We start from the raw sequence: 16,646 nt of genomic DNA, 5'->3' as shown, positions 1-16,646 counted from the left end.
TGAAGAAGAAAAAGAATAGTAATGACAGAGCATGTGTTGGGAAAATAAGCCCCTGTAAATCCCAGGGAGGGCATGGCTGCAGAACATGCTGGGAATGGTGACTTAGAACTGGGATGATGATGAAACTGTGGGGATTTTTTTTTTGTTTTATTTCTGTCTAGATTCCTGGCAAATGAGATGCTGCAAACAGCTTTGCTGAAGCTCAGGAGCCTTCTAAGAATCCCAACCTGATTTTTAGGAAGGAAACGGGGCAATGTTAGCGTTGGCTTTTGTTACAATGTGGTGCAAAAAAATGCATTAAACTTGGATTAATTCTGGTAGGGACGGGTCATGGGAAGTGGCTAGTTTAAAAGCTTGTTTGCAGGCAGAGTGCAGTGGGAAAGCATCTGTACCTGCCATCAAACAGCAGGCGAAGGTTTGGAACAAAGTGCCTGTGAGCTGGGGTCGGGGCCATGCTGACAGCGGTCGAAAGTGTTCAGAGCATCACCTCCATTTTCTGCTTGCTCAAGCGCTGCCTCAAAGCTGGTCTCAAACACTTCCACTGCTTCTCCCCATCCCTTCTGAAGGATGCCAGGAGCTTCATTCCTTCAAGCATGCTGGGAGCATCAGTCTTCCTCCTGGCAGCTGAATTTCTTGTCATGCCCTCAAAATTGGCTACAAATGCCTATTTTGATTGTATTGAGGTTGCACAGTCCCTGACACCAGCTCTTTCTTCTTCTCACCTGGCTGGCCCAGAGTTTTGACCTGTAAACAGGAGAAACTGAACTCTCATCTCCATCCCAGCTCTGCTCATGCTTCCGTGGCTGACACTGTAACTCACGCATTTTCCTAAACTCTTACCTGTCCTTTTTTCTGCCTCTGGGGCCTCAAGTCTTACCCACCTGCCTTCTCACACCTCTTCCCATGTCCTCAGCAGCTTTGCAGAGGCTGTGGGCTATGGATTCAAGGAAGAACAGGGCTGGCCTCCATGCTTGGCACATGCCCTAAACTCCTGCCTCAGCATTTTGCATGCCGCATAGGATTTTATTGTGCTGCTTTAATGGGAAGTTATGCAGCTCTGAACCCCAAATACACAGCTTTGTAAGAGTAGTGGCTGGAAAAACCCACAGATAATTCAGTCCTGCCTCTCTTAAGTGAAATAGGATGTTAATACAATACAGTGGAGAATCGCTAATACAATCCTATTTTTATACCAGCACTTTCATGTCATATTAGAAGAAGATTCGACTTTTAGATCTTTTTTAGCAATTTAGCACAGCGAGGATTTCATTATACTGACAGAACTATTGACAAAAAGAAACACATTAGAATTGGGAGGATAATGGTCCTTGGGAAGAGGAAGTTTTGCAAGGCTTTTCATTTAAGACTGGACAAAGTAACAGGCACTGTGCTGTGGGGAATAATCCTGCATTAGCAAAGGGGTGGACTAGGTGACCTTTTAAGTCTTGTCACAGATTAATAGAAGTCGGAGATGGAAGAGACTTTTAGGTCACATCAAACGCTTCCTCCATCCCAGAGCAAGATTATTTCTTGATATATTTGACGGTGGTTTTTTCCACTCCTGAAACTTCCAAGTCACGAAGCTGTCTCTCCTTAGGGGTCTTTTTCACACTATTTCACCCAGTAAGCGTGCGCTTAACTTTGCGCGCCATCATTAATTCCCCTGAATTTAAGTCTCTGCAGGATTTAACAACTTTAATTGGATTACTCTCAGCCTGCAAAGTTAAGCACCTGCATAAGGCTCTGCAAGAGGGAGGTTTAACAGATCTTAGCATTAAAGTTCTTCTCACTTTTCCACCTTAATCTTGATTTTATTTCTTTTTTTTTTCTTTTGCTTCCCAGTCCTCTCACCTTTCCCTTGCCTGGCTCAGCTGAACCTCTCCTCCTTCTGACAGTTCTCACCTTCCCTGATGTTGGCGATGCAGACCATGCAAAGCTGTGACTGTGACTACAGGCATGTGAAGGATGGAAAGCTGCGTCACCACCAGCGGCATGGCTCCTGGCACCAGATCTAAATCGGGTTTGCTCTTGCTGAACGGAACAATTAAAATACTTTCCAGCGTGCCCCCAGCCCCCCTGCTTTGGAGCAAGAAGCTAAGAAAGTGTGGGGATGCAGCCTGGGATGGTGGCACCACCCAGCAGGCAATCTGGTGAGGTGGTGAACCTCTCTTGTGACAAGAGGAGGAGAAACTATCCCCATTCCATCTGCTCCCAGCCTTCTCGACTAGGTACCCGCTTTCCACACCGAGAGCAGATGTTCCTGCTGGAAATAGGCTTCCCTTCTGAAGTTGGAGCCATCACTTTGCATTAGAGCCTGCAAGCCTGCTTTCTGCCTTATAGTGCTTTCCCTGCTGACAGGGTGTGAGGCACAAAACATTTTAAATGAAGATCTTTACAATTGTGAACATGCTGCAATAAATATTAATGCTAACTTGTTAAATGGCGAATCAGCAATTTATATAATGGCTGGGGATGCCTCTCCTTAAGTGACACATGGTGGTTGGGTGTTGCTCCATGTTTCCAAGCCTTGGCTCACTGCTGCCTTTTGGAGAGAGGTGCTGCCTGCTCACCTGTTGCCCTGGGGACATGGTCATGCCATTGCCTGGGGTCACGCCATGCCACAATGGCAGGGGCTGCAGCATGAGAGGTTTGAAGCCCGAGCTGCTCTGGCCAGGAATGCTGAGTGTTCCTCTGTATGAACCATCCTGGGAGTCTGAGGGTTGCCCTGCAAAGCCCCTCTCAGCCCAGCATCCCAGGCATGTTTGCAGGTTCCCTCTTCCTCTGTTGAATTGGCCTGAAGAGTGAGATGAGACCTCGTGTACCTCAGTGCTGGGGGGTGCAGATGAGCATTAGTAGAGTTGTCTTGATTGTTGAATAAAAGGCATCTCAGAAGCATGACCTACTGCTATTCATTAACATATTACATTAATATGATGGGGATCTGAATAGGCTGATCAAAGCAAATGCTCAGGTTCCATTGTTTCCCTGGGGAGCTGGGGGGTTGTAAATAGAGCCTGACCAGGCTGCAGCCCAGCTCTCCGGCTGCCTCTTGCTTCCTGAACAGCCCTGTATTGTCCAAGCAGGAGGTGGATTTTCAGCAGAGACAAAAGCAACTCAAGTTCCTTTTTTTAGATTTTAAGCCTGAGTTCATCCAGAGGAGACAATTTACTTCTCTTTGTTGTTTCCAGCATCATTCATCCCTTCTGTTTGTGCTCTGTGGAGGCTGAGCCTGGGATATCATCTGAGAGAAGTTTCTCTTTCAGGATCTTTGATGTTAGGTTTGTTATATGTATATTTGAAAAGTACTTCTGTGATGACAAAGCTGGTACTACTCCTACTGGGCTGATGTGTGTGTGAACCACGCCAGTGAGCGGCAGTGATTAATCCAACAGCACCATGTGCTTCTGCTGCCAAACGGCTCCACTGTGGACAAACGGCAGCACACTGGATTTAAATTGGTGACAAAGGGGATGGAGCAGCTTTCCTTGTCTTCAGGCATGGAGGAGTTTGTAGGGGGCACCAGTTTGAGCCCCACAGTGAGCCAGGCTTTCCTGCCTGGAGTATGAGGAGGGATGCTGGGGGTGGACTCCTGCTCTGTTTTGCTTCCAGCCCTCAGTGCCCAGCAGAGCCAGTCTGGCCAAGATGTGTGAAATCCATCCCCAGGGTCTGTTGCAGGGCTCCAGATGAGCCTGCAGAGATGGGCTGACTTGCTGCACATTTTACTGATTCAAAGACAGAGCTCCACATCCCCTGCAGGTATCTACCCCCAACCAGGAGGGCTTGGTTGATGCCTGGATCTAAATCATCACTCAAACGCCTGCCTTGCTGCACACAGCTGGATCACTTGCAGGCTCCTACCAGGGTGCCATTGACTCCAGGTTTGCTCTTTAGCATCTCCCTACCTGCAAGCAGAGCATGAGTGTGGCTATGCTAGCCCAGCTCAGGACTAAGCTCCATGCTCAGCTTCCAGCATTGGTTAGCAGCAAATGCTGGGGAGAAGGTCTTGGAAAGCAAGGGCTGATCTTTCCCATGGCAGAACATGCTGGCTTCCAGCAGTGAGGAGCCAGGGCTGTGCTCCCAGCCAGGGATGGCATCCAGGCTGCTAGACTTGGTAGCCAGCTGATCTGCTCCCCCATTTATATGCCTGCTCTCTTTTGCAGCAGCTTGTGCTCTTGGCTGCCACAACATCTGGTGGTAATAAACTGTACCATGTCATTGTGTTCTGTGTGGAAGAGGGTTTCCTTTTTATTTTTCAGCTTAAATTTACTACCTAATAATTTCATATGGCCAAAGATGGCTTGGGAATGTCATTGGGGGACCAGTGGTAATTTGCAGGGTGTTCATTTTGCCACAGCCTGTGGTGCTGTAAAAGACCTGACACCCATAAGAACATGCTGAATGCACTGAGCAGGCTGAGGTGTGACCTGACATGTGGCCCTGCCAGCCTCTGTGTCCGTGTTAGATGAGGCTGAAATCTGGTTTTGTTTGCTAGATGTTACATAAATAAAATCCAGATCTTTCACATTTGCTACTAATTGGCTTGCAAGGTCTGCTTGTTTGAATTGTGGAGCTCTCAGAGAAATGGGTGACCTTTGGCAGTGCTAATGTTTCCTGTGAAATCCCCAAAGCTTCATGCGTTCTCTCACTCCTGCTGAGCAAACCTGCTGAGAGGAGCTGCTTCCCTGGTCTCCCATGCCTACCCCCTGTGCTCAGTTCCATTTCCATGGCATGTGACAGGAGAGCTGCTTTATCACAACAAGCTCATTAATGAGCAGCAAAAGTCTGGTGCTCAGAGTTGTTAAGATGAAGCTAGTGAGGCAAAGCATCAGCTCCTTTGGTGGCTTCTGGCAAGCTTCTGAGGAAGCATTCAGGGCACCGGCATGCCTGCAGATACTTTCCAGGTGAAAAATGGAGGACATACTCTGTCCTGGAGCACACAGGTCCCTGTAGGAGAAAGTCCTGGCACAATATGGGTGGCGATTTGCAATGGATCCTGATGTGAGTGGCAGCCAGCACGATGCTCTGCTCCATCACTTCTCAGCCTTGTGGCTGACCAGTTGCACTATTCAGTGTGGGGATGGGGGCTTGCTGCCTCTGGAGCAGCTCAGTGAACCCTAAGCTCTCCTCCTGTGCTCCATCACTAGTACCAGGCCTTATTTTATAGGTTTAGTTCTTTTATCTGGTTCTGCTGCTCAACCCAGCTCAGCACTCCAACAACCAAGTACTGATGTTGAGCCAGGGAAGGGCAGCGTGGCTGGGGAAAGGGGGGGAAGTAGGACAGCACCCTAAGCCTGTCCCAGAGGCAGCAGCCTGGAGCTCAGCAGCATTTATGCTATTTCCCTAGCAGGATGCTTAGCTATTCCTTTCCCATCAATCCTCACAGCATCTCTTCTTATTATTCCTTTATTTGTATTGATTTTAGTTCACTGGAACCTGAGTTGCTTGGTGTGTAAATTACTGGAGTCTGTCTCTCCCTTCTGTGTGGCTCTGCCTGATTTGGGGTGTAATTCTCAAAACAAAATGCCCCCTGAAGGAGGGGTGCCAAGCCTCCCATGACAGCCCACCCACCACTAGCCATGTCCTGGTGGGGCTGCTCCCCTTTATCCCTGCTCAGCCTCCTGTGACGCCTCTGGATTCTGCTGCTGACAGGGAGTTTTGGGTGACGCATGCTCAGCCCCTGCTATTTGTGCTCCCAGTTACCTGCTTAACCATGGTGATTTACATGGCAACCCGATGAGGCCTGGCATTTCAGTGCCTTTATGCATTAAGCAGCATCAGCTCCCATGTAATTTAATTGTCTGTGTTTTAAACATAAATCAGCAAACTCTGGGCTGGAGCTGAGCAAACTCCTCACTGGGCATGGAGGCTGCTCCTGCTGACGGCCCTACCAGTGAGACATGGCCTGTTCTGCTGTCCCTGCTCCCTGGGCAATTGTCATGGAGAAAATTTAGGCTCAGACAAACCTCCCCTTTGGGGTTCTCGATTTGGGCTGCACGAGTTAGACTGGAGCCAAAAGATCTTCAAGCGGTGGGATTGGCAAGATGAGTTCCCACATCCCCCTTTGGAGCTGGCTCTGCAGCTGGGGCTGCCACCCCTCAAAGCTCCTTAGGAGCCTAATACTTTAAGGACTCTCAGTCAGTTTTGTCTGAAATTGGCCAAAGGGCTCAGAATTCATTAGGCACTGTGACTAATAGTTGTGACTCAACCAGCCTCATTTCCTGAGGAAATTGGGCTAAACCCCCATGGCTGCGTGTTTTCCGCCCCATCAGACCTGCCCGGCTACGCTCCCACAGAGCTGCTCCTCGGCAAGGCTTTGATCCCCACCCCACCCCGAGCCAAGCGTCTGGGCGGGTGGGGAGAAGGGGCTTTGGGTTTTGCTCCCCTTTCTTTGCGCGCCAGCTCCCAGGTTTGAATAGGGTGAGAATGCTCACGCTTCCCGAGGCTCTGGGATGTGGGGCTGGCGATGACGTGCTAACTGGGTGAGAATGGGAACCAGGACATGCTAACGGAATGGGGCTTGGGCTGGGGAGGAGGCTGCCCCTGCCGTCCCCTCCATGCAACTTTGCTGATGCTGGGTGGAATCCTGCTGTCGAATTCCCACTGCAGCTGTGTCTGTGCTCGGGGTGGTGGGACACGTGCCCCTCAAGGGCTGTTGGCTCTGCTGTCCTTCCATCCCCAGCAGGCAGGTACTGCACTAGCCAAGGCCACATGGCCAAGGCCAAGGATGAGCTGCATCTTCTGGACAGGTCCCTGGGCTGTGGGGCACAAAGAGGGTGATGCTGGGAAGGTCACAGCTGCAGGCTGAGTAAGCCAAGGTGATGCTCTTCCCAGGGCTCCTGCTGCCCATCCTGCCTGTCCTGCCTGCAGGCCCCCTGAAGCACTGCAAACATATGAGGGCGATTGGGCTTGGCACTGCTCATGTGGCCACCCCACCAGCTCCCTTCACTTCTCTGCAGTCTTTCTTGCACCCATGGCCAGCTGCCTGCGGCACGTGGGAGCAGCAAATATGGATGCAGTGAATGCTTGTGTGTCTCATCTCTGCTAAACATTTTGCCCTTCGTTTGTACTCTTTTGCAAAGCATTTTGCAGGCTCTTTGGAGTGTACAAATCCTCCCATGCAGGGTAAATCAAGGACCTGAGGGAGGTAAAAAAATAACTTAGGTAAAATATAAACCTTACACTGCCAGGTCTTACCAGATGTGAGCTATGGTCCACAGTATATTTCTACTAGATTGGTGCTACAGTAATAAGTAGCTTCCTCAGAACAGCTTTTTGTAAGCTTTTTTGTATGCAAGTGATGTTTGTAGTGTAAAGCAGCTTCCCAGCAGCAGTTATCTCCTGAAGCAGTATGGCATCTACACAGGCTTTCCACAGTGGGAAGGGGCTGAAAGGGTTGTGCTGCAAACCCAGGCACAGCCCGGGCAGGAGCAGCCTGGCAGCCAGGTTGCTTGGGATTGGAGACTGGTTCTGCAGTGACAGGAGCTGCGTTGCCTGACTTTGGCAGGAGAAATCTGTGGAGCTGATTACCATAGCTAATTCAGCTTTGTGATTTTCACCTGAGGGGCTGGTGTTTTGGGGATGCAGCAGGTGAGGCAGGCTGAACCAGGCTGTGACCTGCACAAACACATTAGTGGGCTGGAGCCAGGAGGACACAGGGTAGCTGGGAGCAATTTATTCCTTTAACTACATTCACAGGCTGCAGGCATGAATGGATAATATTTTATGTTAATGTAGTGTTTTTATGCCCATGGAGAGACTTGTCTTCAGTCTTGATCATAGGTCAGCATGTGAGTATGTGGCTTGTGCCAAGCAGAGTCACCAGAGTCACCCACAGGATGGGCTGGAGGTGGCTCTTGTGCATGAGAACAGACCTGTGCTGCAAAACCTCTTCTTGCCATAGCTTTACATACTGGTTCCAGTTGAGTACCTCCTTGGCTGTGCTCAAGAACAGGGTGAGTGCTGGGCAGCTGGCCCCAGCCACTGCTGGGGCTTGTAGACATGGGACACTCACTCACAGCAGGGGTATGCCTGCTGGCTGCAGGAAGTCTTGTGGAGCCACTGTAATAGCAGAAAGACGTGGGTGTTGGTGTTTCCTCCTGAATAACAAGTGATAGAACAAGAGGAAATGGTTTCAAGTTCCACCAGGGGAGATTTAGTTTGGATATTAGGAAAAATTTCTTCACCAAAAGCCTTGTTACACCCTGGAAGAGGTTACCAAGTGGAGTGATAGAGTCCCAATCCCTGGAGGTATTTAAAAGATGTGTAGATGTGGCACTAAGGGACGTGGTTTAGTGGTGGATTTGGCTGTGCTGGGTTAATGGTTGGACTTGGTGATCTCATAGCTCTTTTCCAACTTAAACAATTCTATGATTCTAGGTAGCACTGTGTTGTACAGATACTAATGGACCTGGATGATGCAAGAGTAATATAGAAACTACATCCTGCCAGCAGACATGTGCTGCTAGTTGTACTTACAGAAGGTCTTGATTGAGCTTGGCTGCTACTGAGGCATTCTTCAAGCCCACTCCAAACTCTGATGTGCAAACCTTCCAGTCTCACTGCTTGCCCAGGTCAGAGCCATCTCCCAGCTTCAGACTGCTGCTTGTGGCAGGCTTTGTGCAGCAAGCAGGAGCATGGGGAGGGTGGTGAGCATGGTCACCATGTGTGGTCCAGCCACTGTGCATTGTCCAGCACTGTCTGGAACCTGAACATAGTGACTGGGCTGGTGGTAGAAGGTGCTGGCCAGGCTCACTGCATTTCTCATCGAGAAGTTCCTGTACAGAATCATAGAATTGTTTTGGGTGGAAGAAATCTTTCAGATCATTATGTTCAACAGTAAACATCTTCGCTGCCAGATCACCACCAAACTATTTCTCTCAGCACCACATCTACACATCTTTTAAGTACCTCTAGGGATGGTGACTCCACCACTTCCCTGGGCTGTGTTGACAAATCTTGTGGGGAATAATTTTTTTTCCCAATATCCAATCTAAAACTACCCTGGTGCAACTTGAGGCCACTGCCTCACACAACCTGCAAGGAGGCTTTGTTCTGAATATTTCCTGTGATGAGTACTGGGCTCACTTTGACAATTTTCCTCTGCTGTGCTTGTTTCATTTTGTGTGCTTTTAGCATGGGAGATCCACTCTTTGCCCACTACTCAGCCTTCCCCTTCCCCCCGCCCCATGGGGTGGTGCTCCAGTCCTGGCCAGGCTTTGTTGGCGTCTTTCAGGGCTGCCTTGCTGCAGCGTGGGCAGCTTGGGGCAGGGAGAACAACAAAAGGAAGCAAAGAATCCCTCTTCAAAAGGCTGGGGAAGAAGGCAGGTGGCCAGTGAGCGTTGGGGTGGGAAGACAAAGAGCTGAGAACAATGGGAGCTCCGTGGAGCACAAACATTCACCCCTCTCATTATCCACCCAGTGCCTGGAGGAGTCACAGCCAGGGGCTAAACTCTGTGGCTCTGGAGTCAGAACAGGGAAGGAATGGCTGGAGGTAAAGAATTGGGTGCCACAGTGCAGCATCTAGGGGTGATCATTGACCAGTGCCAGGGGACAGGGCTCCTTCAGATGCAGACATGCATGGAGACAAACTCAACCACATGAGTAGAGGGACCAAAAAAACCACCAGGCTGTAAGGATGGCACTAACCCTGCTGATCAGGAGCTCAGCAGCAAAACCAAGAGGCAGGGGCTCTTCAGGGATGTCCCATGATTTCCATAAGGAAGATTTCAGCTCCTAGTGCATCTTAAATGGTGTTGGTGGACACATGTAGCCTAAGGAACAGGTGCCCAATAAGAGGAGTCAAGGTGCACTTCAGGTGTTTCACTTGGAAATCTCCCTGCAGGTCCTCTGAGGGATCATGCACAGCTGCATCTAGGATGGACAAAAGCAGCATGCCTTTTGAAGGATGACACTGTCAGGCATCAAGTAGAGGGAAATAAACCTCTTAGCCAGATGAATTCAGCAGGTCAGGCACTGGCTGCTAACAAATATGGTGTTAATGACTAGACTCTTGTCATGTACCAGGCATAACTATCCCAGGGCCCTGCTGGTAAGCAGATGGAGGGCAGGAGTAAGTTTTATCTTAGCACACCCATATTCAAAGGTGCTGCTTTGTGATGCCATTTTTTCCCAGCTTTTTCCATTCATCTGTCTCTCTGTGATGAGCAACTGTTTGTGTCAGCACAAGGGGTTGTTGACTGCACTTGACCTGAGCTGCTTTGACCTGCACTTCACAATTCACAAAGGCTTTTCTCTACAATGATTAACTCTGTGGTGTAATATTAAGGCTCTTTCTTCCTCCTTACATGCCTTTTACTGTTAGGTGGGAAGCTTTAAAGGGCCTGCTGGAATGTCTCCTTGCTGTCTGGCTCCAGTCTGCTGCTGCCCTTGTTCCTCCTGGAGCAGGAAACCAACCCACACACTGTGGCCACCAGAAATATGCAAAGAGAGAAGATGCACAGGGAAAGATTATTGCTAGAAACCAGGTGCCACAGACTGCACAGTGGTGTTCTTGGTGAAATTAGGCATGAGAATAGGGTCACCTTTGTGTTCTCTGCTGCTCTCCATCCTCCAAAACAGAAATTTGTGGCCTTTCCCAGTGCTGAATTAGAAGGAAGAAACCAGAAGCTTCCAGGTTGTGAGAGTAAACTGTGGTTGAAGGTTTTTCAGAGCTATTTCACTGACTCTCCCATAGATGGAGATAGTATTTTTCCTCCATGCAAACCCCTTGGTTTCACACTGTTTGGGACTCTGGCTTTCTGGAAACATTTGGAAGCATCTTGTCTGAATCCCAAATGGCTTTGGGCTTTCCCATCATTAACCTAACTCCTGGTGTCACATGAATAAGAGCATAGGGGTTGTTTAACCTGGATAAGAGGAGGCTCAGGGGAGATCTTCTTGCTCTCTACAACTACCTGAAGGGAGGTTGTAGCCAGGTGGGGGTTGCTCTCTTCTCCCAGGGAAGCAGCACCAGAACAAGAGGACACAGTCTCAAGCTGTGCCAGGGGAGGTTTAGGCTGGGTGTTAGGAAGAAATTCCTCACAGAAAGAGTGATTGGTCATTGGAATGTGCTGCCCAGGGAGGTGGTGGAGTTACCATCCCTGGAAGTGTTTCAACAGAGCCTGGATGAGGCACTTAGTGCCATGGTTTAGTTGATTAGATGGTGTTGGGTGGTAGGTTGGACTTGATGATCTCAAAGGTCTTTTCCAACCTGGTTAATTCTGTATTCTCTATTCTCTATAGGCTGGCCATTCAGCTGAGGTCTCACTGGGCAAAACCATTTGTTGAAGCTAGATGTGAATGCCATCTGAGCTTTTGGACTTGCACAGCAGAAGCAGGGACCTCTCTCGGACCACTCTTTTCCTGCTTATGTGTGTGCAGAGGATTGGTCTCCTTCCTGACTCTCTTTGTAGGATCTGAGAAAGAGGGCCATTCCCTTGCCTTCCCCCCCTCTTTCTCTGATAATTAATTAAATAAATAGAACCCTTGAGCAAATGAAATGTCATTTCACATTCAGGCAAATACATTTGGGTTAGAAATCTAGGTCAGAATGTAAATTATCTTGCTGCCTTCTTGAAGGTGAAGTCCCTGAAATGATCTCGATTTAACTGAAATTGGGGATTTCCTAGTTTTTTTGCAAGCACTTTATTTTTCTTCTAATGAATACAAGGAGAAAAAAACTTTTCTGAAACTGCCAGGGGACACAATCTCTCTTGAATGGCTGTAATATTGTATCATAAAATAAACCTTAACAATAAGTGCCTTATGCTCTTAGAGACTTCATTTTGAGCATGACATGTAGGGTGCTAAATTTGGTGGAAAATCTGACCAGAAGTCAGAAAATCGATTATATTCTTTTCAAACTTGCTGCCTGACAGAGGAGCCTTGATTTTGGTGCCACAGAGAAGAAGGACCCAAGGGTGGTCCCTGCATGTCCCTGTGTGTCCCATGGATGCAGCACCTGTCCCTGTGTTGGTGGCACCACCTTGTGCTGTGGCATGAAGACCATGTCCAAGTGCATGGAAAGGTGGAAGAAGAGGGATTTTTTTTTTTCCCCTGGTGCCATTTCCCCCATTTCTGGACGCTGCTTTTCTCTCTGGCCCTGCTGAAGTGATCCCAGCCTGCATGGCTCAGAGGGACTTGAGCCTGCAAGTGGAAGCTGCAGCAGAGGCAGCGATGCCCTGCGCAGGAAGGAAGGCATGAATTCAGTCTTGTGTTTGAGTGCAAATGAAAAACTTCCAGTATTGCACTGGGGCTGTGACCATTTGTACAGCAAAAACTACATTAGCACTCTAAATTATTTGTAGGAAAGTGCAACCAGGAACACGAGCTGCAGTCAGTTCTGAGGAATTCAACGGCAGGATCTCTCTGCTCACTCTGCCCCCTCCCTTCTCCTTTTCAGGAAATTAAATCCTTGAGTGTTTCTGTTTACCACACAGTCAGTGTTTGTTTGTCTCAGTGTTAACATTTCCTTTCTTTTTTGTCTTTAATCAGCTGCAATTATTCAGTTATATTCATGGGCAGCACTAAAATAAAAATAGGTGCATTATGAATATTAAACTCCTGCAAACAAAGCCCTGAATTAGATGATTTGTGTGCTCTGTGTACATAAGTTTTTCTGCTTGGAGTATACAGTGAGTCATTTATTTTTTCCCCCTCCTTTTCCTTTCATTTCTTATATGCTCAGGACTCATCTTGTGATGTGAGCGATGTGAGCCCTGGAGGGAATGGCCAAGGGAAGGGAGATGGGGAAATTCTGGCTGTCCTTGGAGCATCACTGTGAGGTGGTGCTCACAATGGAATCTGCAGAGGGGATTCTGCAAAGATGAGCTTTAAATTGCACATCTGGGTTGCAATTGGGAGAGTGAGGCCAGTGAGGAAGCATTTTCTGTTGCTCTTCCCAGACAGAAGCTGTCTCAGCCCCAATGTCTGAGCCCTGCTTTGGGGCAGCCAGGCTCCCTCACCCCCCTGAAGCCCCAGCAGAGGGCTCAGCCACTTGGCATCCTGGCTGCATTTTCAGCAAGTTTGATTTTGAGAGTACTCTCACAACCAGATTCTTCAATGTGGTCGTCTGCAAGGAACTTGCATCACCCATGGTTTGGGGCAGCAGGGGTTACACAGGGTGGGGTTTTTTTTGCTCTAGTACACTAGAAGACAGAGTGGGATACATGAAACTGGGTTTAGGAGATTTGGCATCCCTCCCTGCTGCCATGATGTGCATCATCTTGCATTTCACTTTGTTGGCTGGACTGGAGAGAAGTTGGACCTGCCACCAGGGCTGGTGCCTCTACTCCCATGGAAGTGCTTTTGTGGGCAAAGGCAGGATTAGAACACTAGCTTTCCCTTTCTTTTCTTTAGCCTCAGATTCTTTAGGGTTTGTTGAAAGGAAGCTGGGATGAACCTGCCATCGCTCATATCCCGTGTCTTGTCTGGATGACTGGCTCTTTACATTTTTAATGGTATTTTGTATTGCTTTTCTTGTACTGCTCCTGGATATTTTGCAATATGCATCTTTGTGGATGGATGCAATGAATCAATAGCGAATAATAATCTAAGTCTGGAGGGAACAGAGTTTGCAAAGCAACTCACCATTCACACTTGTTGGAAGTGCAATGAGAAATCACCATGATAAGGCCAAGCAGAAAGAAAATGACCTGGGAGAATGACAAGGAGGAAATCCAATCTCTGAAAATGAAAATGGATTTTTTTAAAGTGCTGTGTAAAGTTATACATTTAATTCTTTTTCTTTTAGCATCAAACCTTACAGCAGATTGTGCTAAGCAGCTGCCTGGCTCCTGCTGGCTGACTCTCAGGAGCTGGGGTGTCTTAGCAATGTCTTTTTTGTTTCCCTAGTAGTGCTCTGATTTTCCCTCTTGTTCTTAAAGGATTGGATTTGGGAGGCTTTTAAATCATGCCATCAGCTGGGGTGAGTGGTGACTTTGCCATTTGAGCCCCGCGGGTTGCCCAAGAGGTAAAGCTTCCATCTTTAGCCTGGCTCCGCGCAATCCTCGACGCGAGCTCCTGCCCAAGGCTGTGCCTCCTGCCACCATTCCCCCTGGAGCTGAAGATGGACTGTGCCTCTCAGGCTGCTGTGCCCTGATGAATGTCCCTGGCGTAAATAAAATCTGTTACAGGGGCTCGAGCTGATGTCCAAGTTCGTCCCTGCTCCCTCCTGCTGCCCACTCTACAGCTGGGATGAATTGTCTCAATCTATCACAATTACCAAGACACTTGAACTAAATAACTTCGTAAAGATCCGCTGGGAAAATTCATTGGTTTGAGACTTTAGAAATGGATTTTATTTACGGTGTCCAGAGAATCGTAGGGAAGATGTGAGCTGGGCTGTGGCTTTTATGGAGAGCAGCCCAGCCCCGCTGCACACACTGCTTGCACCCTGTCCTTGCAGCCTTCACCCCCTCCAGGACTGGGGAAACCTCCAAGTCTTCATGGAAGGGGGATAAATGACATAGCAGTGCATAACGGACTGCAGAGGGAGGTTCAGCCCCATCTTTGCTGGGAATAAAGGGATAGGAGGGATTTTATGTCTCAGGGGAATGGTGCCTCTATCTTGGCCATTTTTCTATATCCTTTTTGTGTCTGAACTGTCCATACTCATCATTTGTATCAGAAAGAGAGTGGCCAGCAGGACTAGAGAAGTTACCATCTCCTTGTACTCACTTCTAACACTGGGTTTATTTTACATAGAATCATAGAATGGCTTGAATTGGAAAGAACCTTAAAGATCATCTAGTTCCAAACCCCCTGCCATGGGCAGGACACCTTCTACTACACCAGGTTGCTCAAAGCCTCATCCAGCCTGGTCTTAAACACTTCCAGGGATGAGGCATTCACAACTTCTCCGGGCAACCTGTTCCAGTGTCTCACCACCCTCATAGTAAAGAACTAGTTTTGGGCCCCTCACTACACAAAGAACATTGAGGTGCTGGAGTATGTCCAGAGAAGGTCAACAAAGCTGGTGAAGGGTCTGGAGAACAGGGCTGGTGAGAAGTGGCTGTGGGAATTGGAGTTGTTTAGTCTGGAGAAGAGGTTGAGGGGAGACCTCATTGCTCTCTACAATTCCGTGAATGGAAGTTGGAACAAGGTGGGGGAGTCCAGCTCTTCTCCCTAGTAACAAGTGTTAGGACAAGAAGAAACAGCCTCAACCTCAGGGAAGGTTTAGATTGGATATGAGGAACAATTTCTTCCCCAAAAGAGATTTCAAGCCCTGAAACAGACTGCCCAGGGCAGTGGTAGACTCCCCATCCCTGGAGGTATTTAAAAGCCATGTAGATGTGGTGCTGAGGGACATAGTGTGGTGGTGACCTGGCAGTGCTGGGTTGACAGTGGGACTGGGATGATCTGAAAGGTCTCTTCCAACTAGAATAATTTTGTGATTCTCCCCTGTTTCAAAACTAATGTGAGCATCTGGGACTTGCCAGAGATAGGATCGAGTTGCAGCAGCATAACAAATTACCCCCTGTCAGCTGAACCTTGATAGCCAAGTACGGATGTGCTCTTACCCTGTGATCTTTCAATGACATTTAAACTAAGCTGTTTTAAGGATTTAGGAGCAGTCATAACAGGTCATAGCAAAGGGCCAGCCAGCCTGAGCTGCTGGCCTTGGGATGGGCTTTGGCTGAAGCCCTGGGAAGCGCGTAGGAAGCGGCAAACCTGTCCTACCACCTCCCCGAGGCCTCTTGCAGCCCCCAGCACTGTGGTGGGGCTGGATAGGATGCCTCAGCCCGTGAGGGAATTTTCTCCTACTCATTTCCTGTCTTTTCTTGAACTCAAGTAAATTTGTATCATCTGCAAAATCCTGTGGTGAGGTATTTCAAAGCTTAACCCCATGATGGGCTTAGGGAAATTTCCTGGTTCAGATTTTTGTGTTCCATGGATCATTTCCACTGTTGTTTGGGGAGTGCCCATGTGATAGTTCCTGTGCTCTTGTGTCCCAGCCTTTGACTCTTGTCTTTTGGTGCCTGAACCTTGTTCATTCCGGGAGGCTTTGTACACCAGCAAGTACCCAGCAGATACAGCAGGGTTCCCATTCTCCTCCCATTACCTGTGTTTGGATGCATCCCTATGTGCTGCCGTGGCCATGCTGGGCAGAGAATAGCCTGACCCCGCTCCAGTCTTCACTGCAGAGTGGTGCATATAGGGAATAGTCATTTGTCTGAAATGATGTGAGTGGTAGTAGATGAATAAATCGTGCTTATTTAGTGCTGTCTGAGGGAACGTGCCCTGCTCGCCTGCAGCTCGCCGTTCTCTGGAAGGCAGTCATGCAGGCTCTGTCGGGGATAACACTTGTTCCAAGTACTAAATGCCAATTTGGCTCCCTTCGTTCGTTCCCATTTTACAATTAACTGTCTCTCTGCTGAGCGTGGCTGGGCTGGTGAACCCAGGCCCTGGCTGGATGCTGGCTCTGCTGCGAAGGGGCTGGTCCTGCCAGGGAGCTGGGCTCCGTCACAGCTGGTGTCGGTGCCACCGCTGTGCTGGCCCTGCCCAGTGGACCTTCCTTCCCTTGCTAATTCAAATGAGATAATCTCCGTTTAGCTACTGCATGCAAATCCCTAAATATCGTAATTTTGATTTCCTCCCCGGCAGTTTAAAGGATTATATCTGGGTTATTTTTAGCCCAGATCATTTCC

Source organism: Dryobates pubescens, chromosome 18 (genome assembly GCF_014839835.1).
Source record: "Dryobates pubescens isolate bDryPub1 chromosome 18, bDryPub1.pri, whole genome shotgun sequence".
In the NCBI taxonomy this organism is placed as follows: Eukaryota; Metazoa; Chordata; class Aves; order Piciformes; family Picidae; genus Dryobates; species Dryobates pubescens.
The sequence above is the reverse complement of the archived record's forward strand: the minus strand, read 5'-3'. Positions refer to the sequence as shown.